The sequence below is a fragment of the Pristiophorus japonicus genome, unplaced genomic scaffold (genome assembly GCF_044704955.1).
Source record: "Pristiophorus japonicus isolate sPriJap1 unplaced genomic scaffold, sPriJap1.hap1 HAP1_SCAFFOLD_294, whole genome shotgun sequence".
NCBI classification, from domain to species: domain Eukaryota; kingdom Metazoa; phylum Chordata; class Chondrichthyes; family Pristiophoridae; genus Pristiophorus; species Pristiophorus japonicus.
The window spans coordinates 205173-222377 of NW_027252713.1; the positions used below are offsets into that span (position 1 = coordinate 205173).

The 17205-nt window shown below is 55.8% G+C and overlaps 1 long non-coding RNA gene across 1 annotated transcript in view; it reads left to right on the plus strand.

The window, feature by feature from the left end:
* The window catches only part of LOC139248775 (uncharacterized), a 170970-nt gene that overhangs the window by 126308 nt on the left and 27457 nt on the right, over positions 1-17205 (plus strand). The gene's annotated exons all lie outside the window — the stretch shown is intronic.

Below are 17205 nucleotides of genomic sequence, written 5' to 3' on the forward strand. Positions count from 1 at the left end.
AGTAAATGAGTTGACGGCACAAATCATTACAAATGGGTATGATTTGGTGGCCATTACAGAAACGTGGTTGCAGGGTGGCCAACACTGGGAATTAAACATACAGGGGTACCTGACAATTCGGAAAGACAGACAAGAAGGGAAAGGAGGTGGGGTAGCTATGTTAATAAAGGATGATATCAGGGCAGTTGTGAGAGACGATATTGGCTCTAATGAACAAAATGTTGAATCATTGTGGGTGGAGATTAGAGATAGTAAGGGGAAAAAGTCACTGGTGGGCGCAGTTTATAGGCCCCCAAATAATAACTTCACGGTGGGGCGGGCAATAATCAAGGAAACAATGGAGGCATGTGAAAAAGCAACGGCAGTAATCATGGGGGATTTTAACCTACATATCGATTGGTCAAATCAAATCGCACAGGGTAGCCTGGAGGAGGAATTAATAGAATGCATACGGGATTCTTTCTTAGAACAGTATGTTACAGAACCTACAAGGGAGAAAGCTATCTTAGATCTGGTCCTGTGTAATGAAACAGGAATAATAAAACGATCTCCTAGTAAAAGATCCTCTCGGAATGAGTGATCACAGTATGGTTGAATTTGTAATACAGATTGAGGGTGAGGAAGTAGTGTTTCAATCGAGTGTACTATGCTTAAACAACGGGGACTACAATGGGATGAGGGCAGAGTTGGCTAAAGTAGACTGGGAACACAGACTAAACGGTGGCACAATTGAGGAACAGTGGAGAACTTTTAAGGAGCTCTTTCATAGTGCTCAACAAAAATATATTCCAGTGAAAAAGAAGGGCGGTAAGAGAAGGGATAACCAGCCGTGGATAACCAAGGAAATAAAGGAGAGTATCAAATTAAAAACCAATGCGTATAAGGTGGCCAAGGTTCGTGGGAAACTAGAAGATTGGGAAAATTTTAAACGACAGCAAAGAATGACTAAGAAAGCAATAAAGAAAGGAAAGATAGATTACGAAAGTAAACTTGCGCAAAACATAAAAACAGATAGTAAAAGCTTTTACCGATATATAAAACGGAAAAGAGTGACCAAAGTAAATGTTGGTCCCTTAGAAGATGACAAGGGTGGTTTAATAATGGGAAATGTGGAAATGGCTGAGACCTTAAACAATTATTTTGCTTTGGTCTTCACAGTGGAAGACACAAAAACCATGCCAAAAATTGCTGGTCACAGGAATGTGGGAAGGGAGGACCTTAAGATAATCACTATCACTAGGGGGATAGTGCTGGACAGGCTAATGGGACTCAAGGTAGACAAGTCCCCTGGTCCTGATGAAGTGCATCCCAGGGCATTAAAAGAGATGGCGGAAGTTATAGCAGATGCATTCGTTATAATCTACCAAAATTCTCTGGACTCTGGGGAAGTACCAGCAGATTGGAAAGCAGTTAATGTAACGCCTCTGTTTAAAAAAGGGGGCAGACAAAAGACAGGTAACTATAGGCCGGTTAGTTTAACATCTGTAGTGGGGAAAATGCTTGAAACTATCATTAAGGAAGAAATAGCGGGACATCTAGATAGGAATAGTGCAATCAAGCAGACGCAACATGGATTCATGAAGGGGAAATCATATTTAACTAATTTACTGGAATTCTTTGAGGATATAACGAGCATGGTGGATAGAGGTGTGCTGATGGATGTGGTGTATTTAGATTTCCAAAAGGCATTCGATCAGGTGCCACACTAAAGGTTACTGCAGAAGACAAAGGTACGCGGAGTCAGAGGAAATGTATTAGCACGGATCGAGAATTGGCTGGCTAACAGAAAGCAGAGAGCCGGGATAAATGGGTCTTTTTCAGGTTGGAAATCGGTGGTTAGTGGTGTGCCACAGAGATCAGTGCTGGGATCACAATGGTTTGCAATATACATAGATGACCTGGAAGAGGGGACAGAGTGTAGTGTAACAAAATTTGCAGATGACACAAAGATTAGTGGGAAAGCGGGTTGTGTAGAGGACACAGAGAGGCTGCAAAGAGATTTAGATAGGTTAAGCGAATGGGCTAAGGTTTGGCAGATGGAATACAATGTCGGAAAATGTGAGGTTATCCGCCTTGGGAAAAAAAAACAGTAAAAGGAAATATTATTTGAATGGGGGAGAAATTACAACATGCTGCGGTGCAGAGGGACCTGGGGGTCCTTGTGCATGAAACTCTTTTTGGGAGTAAACAAAAAACATTAAACCATGCCCCCCCCGATCTGGGGGAAACACCAAACATTTACAGGCCCTTTTATTTTTTTGTGGGGTTTTTTTTGGGCACAAAAACATATTTTTTCTCCAAGTGCCCCCTATAAAAGGGGAGGGGGACACTAAAAGCACCGGCAATTAAAACAAATGAAACTTTAAAACGTAAAATCAAATTAAAATTTGGTTGCCGGGCGTGATGATGCACTCCAGTCCCTCCGGTGCCCACCTCTCGCGGAAGGCCGCGAGCGTACCGGTGGACACCGCGTGCTCCATCTCCAAGGACACCCTGGACCGGATGTAAGAGCGGAAGAGAGGCAGGCAGTCAGGTTGAACGACCCCCTCGACCGCCCGCTGCCTGGACCGGCTGATGGCACCCTTGGCCGTGCCCAGGAGCAGTCCTACGAGGAGGCCCTCGGACCTACCTGCTCCCCTCCGCAAGGGTGCCCAAAGATCAGGAGAGTGGGACTGAAGTGCAGCCAGAATTTCAGGAGCAACCCCTTTAGATCATGAAACAGGGGCTGCAACCTCGTGCACTCAATAAAAATATGGAACACGGACTCCTCCAGATCGCAGAAATTGCAGGCGGCCTGGGAGTTGTGCATGAAACTCTTTTGGAGTTTACCTGTTAAACATAAACATTCATCGGTGCCACCCGACCTGGATGACACACCAGACATTTACAAGGCCCCTTTTTTTTTTCTTTTTTGTGCTTTTTTTTTTTTCTTTTTTTTTTTGGGCACTAAAATCACATTTTTTTTCCCTCCAGTGCCCCCTATAAAAGGGGAGGGGGACACTAAAAGCACCGGCAATTAAAACAAATTAAACTTTAAAACGTAAAATCAAATTAAAATTTGGTTGCCGGGCGTGATGATGCACTCCAGTCTCTCGCGGAAGCCCGCGGTCGTACCGGTGGACACCGCGTGCTCCATCTCCAAGGACACCCTGGACCGGATGTAAGAGCGGAAGAGAGGCAGGCAGTCAGGTTGAACGACCCCCTCGACCGCCCGCTGCCTGGACCGGCTGATGGCACCCTTGGTCGTGCCCAGGAGCAGTCCTACGAGGAGGCCCTCGGACCTACCCGCTCCCCTCCGCACAGGGTGCCCAAAGATCAGGAGAGTGGGACTGAAGTGCAGCCAGAATTTCAGGAGCAGCCCCTTCAAATAATGGAACAGGGGCTGCAACCTCGTGCACTCAATTAAAACATGGAACACGGACTCCTCCAGACCGCAGTAATTGCAGGCTGCCTGGGAGTTGTGCATGAAACTCTTTTTGGAGTTTATCTGAAAAACATAAAACATTAAACCGTGCCACCCGACCTGGATGACACACCAGACATTTACAAGGCCCTTTTTTTCTTTTTTGTGTTTTTTTTTGTGGTTTTTTTGGGCACTAAAATCAAATTTTTTCCAGTGCCCCCTATAAAAGGGGAGGGGGACACTAAAAGCACCGGCAATTAAAACAAATGAAACTTTAAAACATAAAATCAAATTAAAATTTGGTTGCCGGGCGTGACGATGCACTCCAGTCCCTCCGGTGCCCATCTCTCGCGGAAGGCCGCGAGCGTACCGGTGGACACCGCGTGCTCCATCTCCAAGGACACCCTGGACCGGATGTATGCGCGGAAGAGAGGCAGGCAGTCAGGTTGAACGACCCCCTCGACCGCCCGCTGCCTGGACCGGCTGATGGCACCCTTGGCCGTGCCCAGGAGCAGTCCTACGAGGAGGCCCTCGGACCTACCCGCTCCCCTCCGCACAGGGTGCCCAAAGATCAGGAGAGTGGGACTGAAGTGCAGCCAGAATTTCAGGAGCAGCCCCTTTAAATAATAAAACAGGGGCTGCAACCTCGTGCACTCAATAAAAACATGGAACACGGACTCTTCCAGACCGCAGAAATTGCAGGCGGCTTGGGAGTCCGTGAACCGGCTTAAAAAATTTGTTGCACGGCACTGCTCCGTGCACCACCCTCCAGGCCAAGTCCCCGATGAATAGTGGGAGAACTCCCGCATAGAGTGCCCTCCATCGGGGACCCCCGCCTCCTCCGGACGGCAAGATGGTACGCCATGGCGTGTCCGGACGGCCGGCGAGGATGGCAAAGTTGAGAGTGTGCAGGAGCAACCCGTACAGGAAACCCCTCCGCGCGGAACTGAAAGGCACGGAGGGGATTTCCTCGAGGCGGCTCAAGTTGTGAGGCACCGGCTCCCGACGGAGGTTCCGGGGTTTGGCGCCGATGAGGAATTCCGTCCGGATGGGGGTCAGTTCGGACGGGATCTCCCCACGTGCTTGAGCCTCCTCGATGCACCTAACAGAGTCAGGGCCCAAAGCTGTTTTTAGCGACTCGATGGCTTCGGCCGCGCGGCAGATGTCGGCTGAATTTAGGCGCCGCGCCAGCGTGCCTGTCGCCATCCAGCCCGCTCCTCCGCCATCGAGCAGGTCCCTGACTCTGGTCACCTCACCAGCCACAGCCCTCTCTTCCGACCGCCACATAAAACCTCGGTCGTGGAGGTACAGATTCCCGAGCAGCGGCTCCTGCAGGACAGCCGCCACTCCAGCCGGCGGAGAGCTGAGCTTGGTGGAGACTTTGTTTCAGACCCTGATGAGTTCCTTGTAAAAGACAGGCAGCTCCTGGAGGGCGGTCCTGACACCCCCCAAGTTCACAAACAGGAGCTGCGTGTCGTAATTGAGGTCGCGCTGCTGGCGGAAGAAATACGTCGCCAGAGCACACCACCTAGGTGGGGGCTCGACGTAAAGGTATCTCTGCAGGGTCTGAAGACGGAAAGTCGCGAACTGGGCGCTGACGCACACCAACGACTGACCGCCTTCCTCAAGCGGGAGATTCAAGACCGCGGCAGAGACCCAGTGCTTCCTGTTGTTCCAGAAGAAGTCCACCAGCTTCTTCTGTATCTTGGCGACAAACACAGGGGGAGGGGTCAAAGTGACCAACCGGTACCACAACATTGCGGCCACCAGCTGGTTTATGACTAGAACTCGACCCCTGTAGGACAGCACTCGGAGCAGTCCTGTCCAGTGCCCTAGGCGAGCGGCGACCTTGGCCTCCAGCTCCTGCCAGTTCGCCGGCCAGGCTTCCTCGTCGGGGCTAAGGTAGACTCCCAGATAGAGGAGATGGGTCGTGCTCCAGGCAAAAGGCCTGAGCTCCTCCAGCAGGGAGTCCACCCGCCACTGACCCACCAGGAGTCCGGAACATTTTTCCCAGTTGATTCTGGCGGAGGATGCGGCCGAGTAAATCTCTTGGCACTCACGCATCCTCCGCAGGTCACCGGGATCCTCTACCGCGAGGAGCACGTCATTGGCATAAGCTGAGAGGACGACCTCCACGCCTGGCCCTTGCAGAGCCAGTCCCGTCAACCTCGTCCGCAGGAGGCGCAGGAAAGGCTCCACGCAGATGGCGTATAACTGGCCAGACATGGGGCATCCCTGGTGCACCGCTCTCCTAAAGCGAAGGGGCGCCGTCAAGGACTCGTTAACCTTAATCAGATGCTCCGCAGCAGCGTAAAAAAGTCGGATCCGGGCGACGAAATGTGTCCCGAACCCGAAAGCGCGCAGAGTTCCGAGAAGATAGTCGTGATCCACCCTGTCGAACGCCTTCTCTTGGTCGAGAGATAGGAAGGCGACCGACAGACCAGCCTCCTGGGAATGATGGATGAGGTCCCGGACCAGATGGATGTTGTCGTGGATTGTCCGGCCCGGGACCGTGTAGGACTGGTCGGGGTGGATCATGTGGTCCAGCACGGCGCCAAGGCGAGCAGACATCACCCTGGCGAAGATTTTGTAGTCCGTGCTGAGGAGGGAGACCGGGCGCCAGTTCTTAAGGAGGTGGAGATCGCCCTTCTTAGGCAGCAGGATGATGACTGCCCTGCGCCAAGAGAGGGGCATCTCCCCGGTCGCCAGACTTTCCCCCTGGACCCGCGCGTAGTCGCTCCCCAGGACGTCCCAGAACGCCCTGTGGAACTCCACGGTCAGCCCGTCCAGCCCCAGGGATTTTCCCCTCGAGAGCCGGTCGAGGGCACCGGTCAGCTCCGCCAGGCTTAGCGGAGCTTCCAAATTTTCACCACCCTCCGGGCTGACTTTCGGCAGGTCCTCCCACAAAACTCTACGCACTTCCTCGCTGGACGGATCCGGAGAGAACAGAGCCCCGTAATATTCACGGGCCCTGTTGTTGACGCCCTTCGGATCCGAGAGGAGAGAGCCGTCGTCGGCCAGCAGCGTCAAGAGCTGCTTACGGACACTCTGCCTTTTTTCCAGCGAGTAGAAGAAGGGGGAGCCGCGATCCAGATCCCGCAGGAACCGGATCCGCGACCTCACGAATGCTCCTCGGGACCCGACGATCTGCAGGTCCTTCAGCGCGGCCTTCTTAGCTTCGTACACCGTCCGCAGGGCCGTGTCCTCGACGACTTGACCGAGACGGGATTCCAGGTCGAGCACCTCTTTTTCTAGGCGCCCGACTCCGGCCACCCGCCTCTTGGTCGACCCCCTCGCGTACTCTTGACAGAAGACGCGGACGTGAGCCTTTCCCACGTCCCACCATAGCCTCAAGGAGGGGAAGCCCCCCTGCTTCCTTCTCCAGTCGGCCCAGAATCGACGGAACGAGTCCTGGAACCGCTTGTCCTCCAGCAGCCGGTTGTTAAAGTGCCAGTACCCGGACCCCGTCCTCGTGCGGAGCGAAGCGAGCTCCGCCCACACCAGGTGGTGGTCCGAACACGGCACCGGCCGCATGGAGGCCGCTGGGACGCAGGAAACGAACGCCCGAGACACGTAGAGGCGGTCGACTCTGGACCATCCTACTCCAGGCCTCACCCAAGTAAAGGCGCTGGAGTCGGGGTGGAGATTTCGCCAGACGTCCACCAAGTCGAAGGACGCGACCAGGTCCCTCAACTTCTCCATCGCCGTCATGCTCTGCGAGGCACCGGAGCGATCCCTCGCCTCGAGGGTGCAGTTAAAATCCCCCCAGAGGACAATGCAGTCGCCGACGTCGACGGAGCCAAGAAGAGCAGACACTTCTTCGAAGAAGCGCACCTGCTGCGGGCCGGGCTGAGGGGCGTACACGTTCACGAGATGGAGCGGCACGTCCCCCAGGTGAACCGTTACGTGCAGCAAGCGGCCTGGCATGGGCTCCTCGACCCCCAAGATCTCCGGCTGAAAATGCGGGCCCAGCAAGATGGCCACCCCACTAGAAGTGGCGGTGAGGTGGCTCATGCGGACCTCTCCTTGCTATTCCAGGAGCCACGTGGCTTCGTCTCCCGGAACGGTGTGGGTTTCTTGCAGGAAGCTCACCGCATATTTCCCCTCCCGCAGGAGCGAAAAATTGTCAAATCTACGACGTGCCTCTCTGCCGCCGTTGATGTTGAGGCTGGCTATGGTTATCTTCATGGCAAAAGCATAGTGCAACCTCTACCTTAACCTATTGTGGGGGACGGAGCGGAGTCTTTTGTTGACCTCTACTCCTTCAGCAGCCCAGCGAGGAACTTTTTGAGCCGGCGCAGCTCAAGGCCTTGCGCCCTTGATAAGGGCCCGCCGGCGGCCATGGTTTTAGCAGCGACGCGGACGGAAGCGATGAGCAGCCCCGGCTCGGACCATCTTTCCCGGGCCAGATGGGCTCGGTTGCGGCGACCCTGGCTCTCGACCAAAAAGTCCCGGAGATCCTCTACGGGAATGAGGGGGGACTCAGCGGCGGGCACGAGGAGATCCACTGCCTCACTGGTGATGGACTCGAGATCTTCACCCGCATCCTCCACCGAGTCCCCGTCCTCCTCCGGGAGGTCGCCGCTAGCAGCCAGCCCGTCGACCGCACGAGGTACGGCAAACGGTCCGGCCGCTCCATCCGGACCTGGCTCTGCCCCGATCCCACCCCCAGGATCGTCGGCAGAGGAGTCCCCACTGGGCTCTTTTAGAATTGGTGCTGGGTCGGGAAGCGACAGCGGAAGGGGTTCCTCCTCCGCCCCAGGAACCGGGGAACAAGGAGAGACCCGGCCATAGAAAATCCCCAGGCCCTCCAAGCGCTCCAGCTCCAAAGTAGGGGGCGAGGGTGGGTGTTCCTCCCCCTCCCCGCCGCCACCCCCCGGCCCAGCGTGTACAGATTCATTAAAAGTGCTAATACTTTGTATTTCTGCCGAGTCAAGCAAATCCCGGGGGAAGTTGGATATTGGCTGGGCGGGCTCAGGTTCGGCCTTTTCGGCCCCGCCCGCCTCAGTCCCCGGGACGCTCGACCCGGCGGCTACGCATTCTTCCGCTGGCCCCACGGCCCCCACGACAGGCAGATCTTCCACGCCATCCCCGGGAGGCAACGGCTGGGCAGCCTCGACTGCCTCACCCTCCCCGGGGACAGATTCCTCGTGCCTACGGCGCAGTTTGGGGGCGCCGGTGGGGGACGCGGCACCGACTCCTCCGCGGAGGGATGTTGTTCCCCCCCCCGCCTCATTGGAGTGGCGCCTCCTTTTTTTCCTGGGGGGGCACGGAGACAGGGAGACACCCATGTCTGCCAAGGCCTCCCGCTCCACTCCCCCCTTTTTCTTATCTTGCTCGCGCCCGAACCCCTCTGCGGTATTAGTCAAGGGCTCGGGCACGGGCTCAGGGCACCCCGCGCTCGCCGGTGACGGGGTTGGGCCGAGCGCGGTGAACAGCTTGTCTGGCGCACTAAGGGGACCCGCCTCGAGGTGTTTCGCCTTCTTCCGCGACTTCTTTCTGGCCGGACGCTCTCCCTCCCCCCCGCCGGAGGCCGTGAAAACAAAGGCCCCCGACGATGCCCGCGCACCCACAGCTCCCGGCACGCGGATGCTACTAGGGGGAGGCGAATCGGATATAGCCAGCTTCAGCGACGCCATTGAATGTTTTTGCTTCCACTCCATCCACCAGTAAATCAGGTACATGCAGACCACCATGATCTGGATGAGGCAGCTCAGAAATATCAAACACAGCATCACCAAGGTGATGATGCCCATGTACGTGCCGCGCAGGAACGTCACACTCTCAAAGAATCCATTGCCGAATAGATACTGGAAGAATAATTCTTGCGGCGGCGGAGGACTGGCCCACCATGTCGAGTATAAGTCGCTGGTCATTTCCATAAAGTAATCGAGCATGTCCTCAAACATGGTCCGTGGACCGACCGCGCGCCTGAGCGCACCTGCTCAAGGAAGACCGACCGAGATAAAACAACAGAGAAGCGACGATCGAATAGAGAATGATATATAACAAACAAAGAAGAACACAAAACTGTTGATAAATTTACAAATTTGCTCAAAGTGAAAGCACGTCCGCAGTCAGTGCAATACTGTCAGCGATAAAAGCCGCTGGCGGCGCGGCCCGGCTGCCGCCGGCCTCACTGACTATTGTTGGGTCACAGCAGGCAGCCTGTCCGGGTTATCCCATCAGCGGCGGGGGGGGGGGGCGGCGGGGGGCTGGGCTGTCTAGAAAATACATTTTATAACAATGTTCAAAAATAGAGGGGGAAATAATGGAAGGTATTAAAAAGAATAACCATCTATTCACTTTGGTACTTCAGATGTAGTGTTTTTTTTAATTTTAAAAAAGTAACGGCGCAATTTCTGCCCTTTGCTATCCGATAGGCAAGGCCATTGTGTGACACTCTGTAAACGCGTTGCTTGGTGATATTTGACGCAGTGAGAAACACTTGCCGGAGCGTGGCTCGCGAGCTTGGTGGGTTGGCGGGTAAACTTCGCCAGGAAGCTGCTGGGTACATGCAGAAACTGCAGATAAAACACTTATCGTCAAAGCTGTTGGCATTGCACTAATGTTTACAACAGATAGTAATGGCAGATTAAAATGGTGAAACAATGTTTCTTAACAAATTATTTTTAAGATTGGCATATAGGTAACAGAAGTTCAAAGCTGAAATGAGTATTTGTCATTACCAATAACTTCGGTGCAGGGGCATTGTAATATATTCTTTAGAACATCACTAACAAACACACTACACAAAATGGCTCCAATACATATAATGTGACTACATCACATGACCCTTTTCTTATCCACGAGCAGTAGTTGCATTACTACAGTAGTCCACTAGGTAGAGCTATATTACACTTTGCCCTCCTTAATGAAGAAGTAATCATAAAATAATCATCCTACATAACTTGCATGGTTATACACAACAAAAGATATGGACTTATTTTGCCATATTTACCAATCAAACTTAACCACTGGTTTTCTGTTTCGAAGAGGATACCTTTGCTCTCGAACAGAATTTGCGACCTCACGAACGCTCCTCGGGACCCGACGAGCTGCAGGTCCTTCAGCGCGGCCTTCTTAGCTTCGTACACCGTCTGCAGGGCCGGGTCCTCGACGACTTGACCGAGACGGGATTCCAGGTCGAGCACCTCTTTTTCTAGGCCCGACTCCGGCCACCCGCCTCTTGGGTCTTGCCCACGTCCCACCATAGCCTCAAGGAGGGGAAGCCCCCCTGCTTCCTTCTCCAGTCGGCCCAGAATCGACGGAACGAGTCCTGGAACCGCTCGTCCTCCAGCAGCCGGTTGTTAAAGTGCCAGTACCCGGACCCCGTCCTCGCGCGGAGCGAAGCGAGCTCCACCCACACCAGGTGGTGGTCCGAACACGGCACCGGCCGCATGGAGGCCGCTGGGATGCAGGAAACGTACGCCCGAGACACGTAGAGGCGGTCGACTCTGGACCATCCTACTCCAGGCCTCACCCAAGTAAAGGCGCTGGAGTCGGGGTGGAGATTTCGCCAGACGTCCACCAAGTCGAAGGACGCGACCAGGTCCCTCAACTTCTCCATCGCCGTCATGCTCTGCGAGGCACCGGAGCGATCCCTCGCCTCGAGGGTGCAGTTAAAATCCCCCCCGAGGACAATGCAGTCGCCGACGTCGACGGAGCCAAGAAGAGCAGACACTTCTTCGAAGAAGCGCGCCTGCTGCGGGCCGGGCTGAGGGGCGTACACGTTCACGAGATGGAGCGGCACGTCCCCCAGGTGAACCGTTACGTGCAGCAAGCAGCCTGGCATGGGCTCCTCGACCCCCAAGATCTCCGGCTGAAAATGCGGGCCCAGCAAGATGGCCACCCCACTAGAAGTGGCGGTGAGGTGGCTCATGCGGACCTCTCCTTGCTATTCCAGGAGCCACGTGGCTTCGTCTCCCGGAACGGTGTGGGTTTCTTGCAGGAAGCTCACCGCATATTTCCCCTCCCGCAGGAGCGAAAAATTGTCAAATCTACGACGTGCCTCTCTGCCGCCGTTGATGTTGAGGCTGGCTATGGTTATCTTCATGGCAAAAGCATAGTGCAACCTCTACCTTAACCTATTGCGGGGGAGGGAGCGGAGTCTTTTGTTGACCTCTACTCCTTCAGCAGCCCAGCGAGGAACTTTTTGAGCCGGCGCAGCTCAAGGCCTTGCGCCCTTGATAAGGGCCCGCCGGCGGCCATGGTTTTAGCGGCGACGCGGACGGAAGCGATGAGCAGCCCCGGCTCGGACCATCTTTCCCGGGCCAGATGGGCTCGGTTGCGGCGACCCTGGCTCTCGACCAAAAAGTCCCGGAGATCCTCTACGGGAATGAGGGGGGACTCAGCGGCGGGCACGAGGAGATCCACTGCCTCACTGGTGATGGACTCGAGATCTTCACCCGCATCCTCCACCGAGTCCCCGTCCTCCTCCGGGAGGTCGCCGCTAGCAGCCAGCCCGTCGACCGCACGAGGTACGGCAAACGGTCCGGCCGCTCCATCCGGACCTGGCTCTGCCCCGATCCCACCCCCAGGATCGTCGGCAGAGGAGTCCCCACTGGGCTCTTTTAGAATTGGTGCTGGGTCGGGAAGCGACAGCGGAAGGGGTTCCTCCTCCGCCCCAGGAACCGGGGAACAAGGAGAGACCCGGCCATAGAAAATCCCCAGGCCCTCCAAGCGCTCCAGCTCCAAAGTAGGGGGCGAGGGTGGGTGTTCCTCCCCCTCCCCGCCGCCACCCCCCGGCCCAGCGTGTACAGATTCATTAAAAGTGCTAATACTTTGTATTTCTGCCGAGTCAAGCAAATCCCGGGGGAAGTTGGATATTGGCTGGGCGGGCTCAGGTTCGGCCTTTTCGGCCCCGCCCGCCTCAGTCCCCGGGACGCTCGACCCGGCGGCTACGCATTCTTCCGCTGGCCCCACGGCCCCCACGACAGGCAGATCTTCCACGCCATCCCCGGGAGGCAACGGCTGGGCAGCCTCGACTGCCTCACCCTCCCCGGGGACAGATTCCTCGTGCCTACGGCGCAGTTTGGGGGCGCCGGTGGGGGACGCGGCACCGACTCCTCCGCGGAGGGATGTTGTTCCCCCCCCCCGCCTCATTGGAGTGGCGCCTCCTTTTTTTCCTGGGGGGGCACGGAGACAGGGAGACACCCATGTCTGCCAAGGCCTCCCGCTCCACTCCCCCCTTTTTCTTATCTTGCTCGCGCCCGAACCCCTCTGCGGTATTAGTCAAGGGCTCGGGCACGGGCTCAGGGCACCCCGCGCTCGCCGGTGACGGGGTTGGGCCGAGCGCGGTGAACAGCTTGTCTGGCGCACTAAGGGGACCCGCCTCGAGGTGTTTCGCCTTCTTCCGCGACTTCTTTCCGGCCGGACGCTCTCCCTCCCCCCCGCCGGAGGCCGTGAAAACAAAGGCCCCCGACGATGCCCGCGCACCCACAGCTCCCGGCACGCGGATGCTACTGGGGGGAGGCGAATCGGACATAGCCAGCTTCAGCGACGCCATTGAATGTTTTTGCTTCCACTCCATCCACCAGTAAATCAGGTACATGCAGACCACCATGATCTGGATGAGGCAGCTCAGAAATATCAAACACAGCATCACCAAGGTGATGATGCCCATGTACGTGCCGCGCAGGAACGTCACACTCTCAAAGAATCCATTGCCGAATAGATACTGGAAGAATAATTCTTGCGGCGGCGGAGGACTGGCCCACCATGTAGAGTATAAGTCGCTGGTCATTTCCATAAAGTAATCGAGCATGTCCTCAAACATGGTCCGCGGACCGACCGCGCGCCTGAGCGCACCTGCTCAAGGAAGACCGACCGAGATAAAACAACAGAGAAGCGACGATCGAATAGAGAATTATATATAACAAACAAAGAAGAACACAAAACTGTTGATAAATTTACAAATTTGCTCAAAGTGAAAGCACGTCCGCAGTCAGTGCAATACTGTCAGCGATAAAAGCCGCTGGCGGCGCGGCCCGGCTACCGCCGGCCTCACTGACTATTGTTGGGTCACAGCAGGCAGCCTGTCCGGGTTATCCCATCAGCGGCGGGGGGGGGGTGCGGGGGGGGGCTGGGCTGTCTAGAAAATACATTTTATAACAATGTTCAAAAATAGAGGGGGAAATAATGGAAGGTATTAAAAAGAATGACCATCTATTCACTTTGGTACTTCAGATGTAGTGTTTTTTTTAATTTTAAAAAAGTAACGGCGCAATTTCTGCCCTTTGCTATCCGATAGGCAAGGCCATTGTGTGACGCTCTGTAAACGCGTTGCTTGGTGATATTTGACGCAGTGAGAAACACTTGCCGGAGCGTGGCTCGCGAGCTTGGTGGGTTGGCGGGTAAACTTCGCCAGGAAGCTGCTGGGTACATGCAGAAACTGCAGATAAAACACTTATCGTCAAAGCTGTTGGCATTGCACTAATGTTTACAACAGATAGTAATGGCAGATTAAAATGGTGAAACAATGTTTCTTAACGAATTATTTTTAAGATTGGCATATAGGTAACAGAAGTTCAAAGCTGAAATGAGTATTTGTCATTACCAATAACTTCGGTGCAGGGGCATTGTAATATATTCTTTAGAACATCACTAACAAACACACTACACAAAATGGCTCCAATACATATAATGTGACTACATCACATGACCCTTTTCTTATCCACGAGCAGTAGTTGCATTACTACAGTAGTCCACTAGGTAGAGCTATATTACACTTTGCCCTCCTTAATGAAGAAGTAATCATAAAATAATCATCCTACATAACTTGCATGGTTATACACAACAAAAGATATGGACTTATTTTGCCATATTTACCAATCAAACTTAACCACTGGTTTTCTGTTTCGAAGAGGATACCTTTGCTCTCGAACAGAATTTGCGACCTCACGAACGCTCCTCGGGACCCGACGAGCTGCAGGTCCTTCAGCGCGGCCTTCTTAGCTTCGTACACCGTCTGCAGGGCCGGGTCCTTGACGACTTGACCGAGACGGGATTCCAGGTCGAGCACCTCTTTTTCTAGGCCCGACTCCAGCCACCCGCCTCTTGGGTCTTGCCCACGTCCCACCATAGCCTCAAGGAGGGGAAGCCCCCCTGCTTCCTTCTCCAGTCGGCCCAGAATCGACGGAACGAGTCCTGGAACCGCTCGTCCTCCAGCAGCCGGTTGTTAAAGTGCCGGTACCCGGACCCCGTCCTCGCGCGGAGCGAAGCGAGCTCCGCCCACACCAGGTGGTGGTCCGAACACGGCACCGGCCGCATGTAGGCCGCCGGGACGCAGGAAACGTACGCCCGAGACACGTAAAGGCGGTCGACTCTGGACCATCCTACTCCAGGCCTCACCCAAGTAAAGGCGCTGGAGTCGGGGTGGAGATTTCGCCAGACGTCCACCAAGTCGAAGGACGCGACCAGGTCCCTCAACTTCTCCATCGCCGTCATGCTCTGCGAGGCACCGGAGCGATCCCTCGCCTCGAGGGTGCAGTTAAAATCCCCCCCGAGGACAATGCAGTCGCCGACGTCGACGGAGCCAAGAAGAGCAGACACTTCTTCGAAGAAGCGCGCCTGCTGCGGGCCGGGCTGAGGGGCGTACACGTTCACGAGATGGAGCGGCACGTCCCCCAGGTGAACCGTTACGTGCAGCAAGCAGCCTGGCATGGGCTCCTCGACCCCCAAGATCTCCGGCTGAAAATGCGGGCCCAGCAAGATGGCCACCCCACTAGAAGTGGCGGTGAGGTGGCTCATGCGGACCTCTCCTTGCTATTCCAGGAGCCACGTGGCTTCGTCTCCCGGAACGGTGTGGGTTTCTTGCAGGAAGCTCACCGCATATTTCCCCTCCCGCAGGAGCGAAAAATTGTCAAATCTACGACGTGCCTCTCTGCCGCCGTTGATGTTGAGGCTGGCTATGGTTATCTTCATGGCAAAAGCATAGTGCAACCTCTACCTTAACCTATTGCGGGGGAGGGAGCGGAGTCTTTTGTTGACCTCTACTCCTTCAGCAGCCCAGCGAGGAACTTTTTGAGCCGGCGCAGCTCAAGGCCTTGCGCCCTTGATAAGGGCCCGCCGGCGGCCATGGTTTTAGCGGCGACGCGGACGGAAGCGATGAGCAGCCCCGGCTCGGACCATCTTTCCCGGGCCAGATGGGCTCGGTTGCGGCGACCCTGGCTCTCGACCAAAAAGTCCCGGAGATCCTCTACGGGAATGAGGGGGGACTCAGCGGCGGGCACGAGGAGATCCACTGCCTCACTGGTGATGGACTCGAGATCTTCACCCGCATCCTCCACCGAGTCCCCGTCCTCCTCCGGGAGGTCGCCGCTAGCAGCCAGCCCGTCGACCGCACGAGGTACGGCAAACGGTCCGGCCGCTCCATCCGGACCTGGCACTGCCCCGATCCCACCCCCAGGATCGTCGGCAGAGGAGTCCCCACTGGGCTCTTTTAGAATTGGTGCTGGGTCGGGAAGCGACAGCGGAAGGGGTTCCTCCTCCGCCCCAGGAACCGGGGAACAAGGAGAGACCCGGCCATAGAAAATCCCCAGGCCCTCCAAGCGCTCCAGCTCCAAAGTAGGGGGCGAGGGTGGGTGTTCCTCCCCCTCCCCGCCGCCACCCCCCGGCCCAGCGTGTACAGATTCATTAAAAGTGCTAATACTTTGTATTTCTGCCGAGTCAAGCAAATCCCGGGGGAAGTTGGATATTGGCTGGGCGGGCTCAGGTTCGGCCTTTTCGGCCCCGCCCGCCTCAGTCCCCGGGACGCTCGACCCGGCGGCTACGCATTCTTCCGCTGGCCCCACGGCCCCCACGACAGGCAGATCTTCCACGCCATCCCCGGGAGGCAACGGCTGGGCAGCCTCGACTGCCTCACCCTCCCCGGGGACAGATTCCTCGTGCCTACGGCGCAGTTTGGGGGCGCCGGTGGGGGATACGGCACCGACTCCTCCGCGGAGGGATGTTGTTCCCCCCCCCGCCTCATTGGAGTGGCGCCTCCTTTTTTTCCTGGGGGGGCACGGAGACAGGGAGACACCCATGTCTGCCAAGGCCTCCCGCTCCACTCCCCCCTTTTTCTTATCTTGCTCGCGCCCGAACCCCTCTGCGGTATTAGTCAAGGGCTCGGGCACGGGCTCAGGGCACCCCGCGCTCGCCGGTGACGGGGTTGGGCCGAGCGCGGTGAACAGCTTGTCTGGCGCACTAAGGGGACCCGCCTCGAGGTGTTTCGCCTTCTTCCGCGACTTCTTTCCGGCCGGACGCTCTCCCTCCCCCCCGCCGGAGGCCGTGAAAACAAAGGCCCCCGACGATGCCCGCGCACCCACAGCTCCCGGCACGCGGATGCTACTAGGGGGGAGGCGAATCGGATATAGCCAGCTTCAGCGACGCCATTGAATGTTTTGCTTCCACTCCATCCACCAGTAAATCAGGTACATGCAGACCACCATGATCTGGATGAGGCAGCTCAGAAATATCAAACACAGCATCACCAAGGTGATGATGCCCATGTACGTGCCGCGCAGGAACGTCACACTCTCAAAGAATCCATTGCCGAATAGATACTGGAAGAATAATTCTTGCGGCGGCGGAGGACTGGCCCACCATGTCGAGTATAAGTCGCTGGTCATTTCCATAAAGTAATCGAGCATGTCCTCAAACATGGTCCGCGGACCGACCGCGCGCCTGAGCGCACCTGCTCAAGGAAGACCGACCGAGATAAAACAACAGAGAAGCGACGATCGAATAGAGAATTATATATAACCAACAAAGAAGAACACAAAACTGTTGATAAATTTACAAATTTGCTCAAAGTGAAA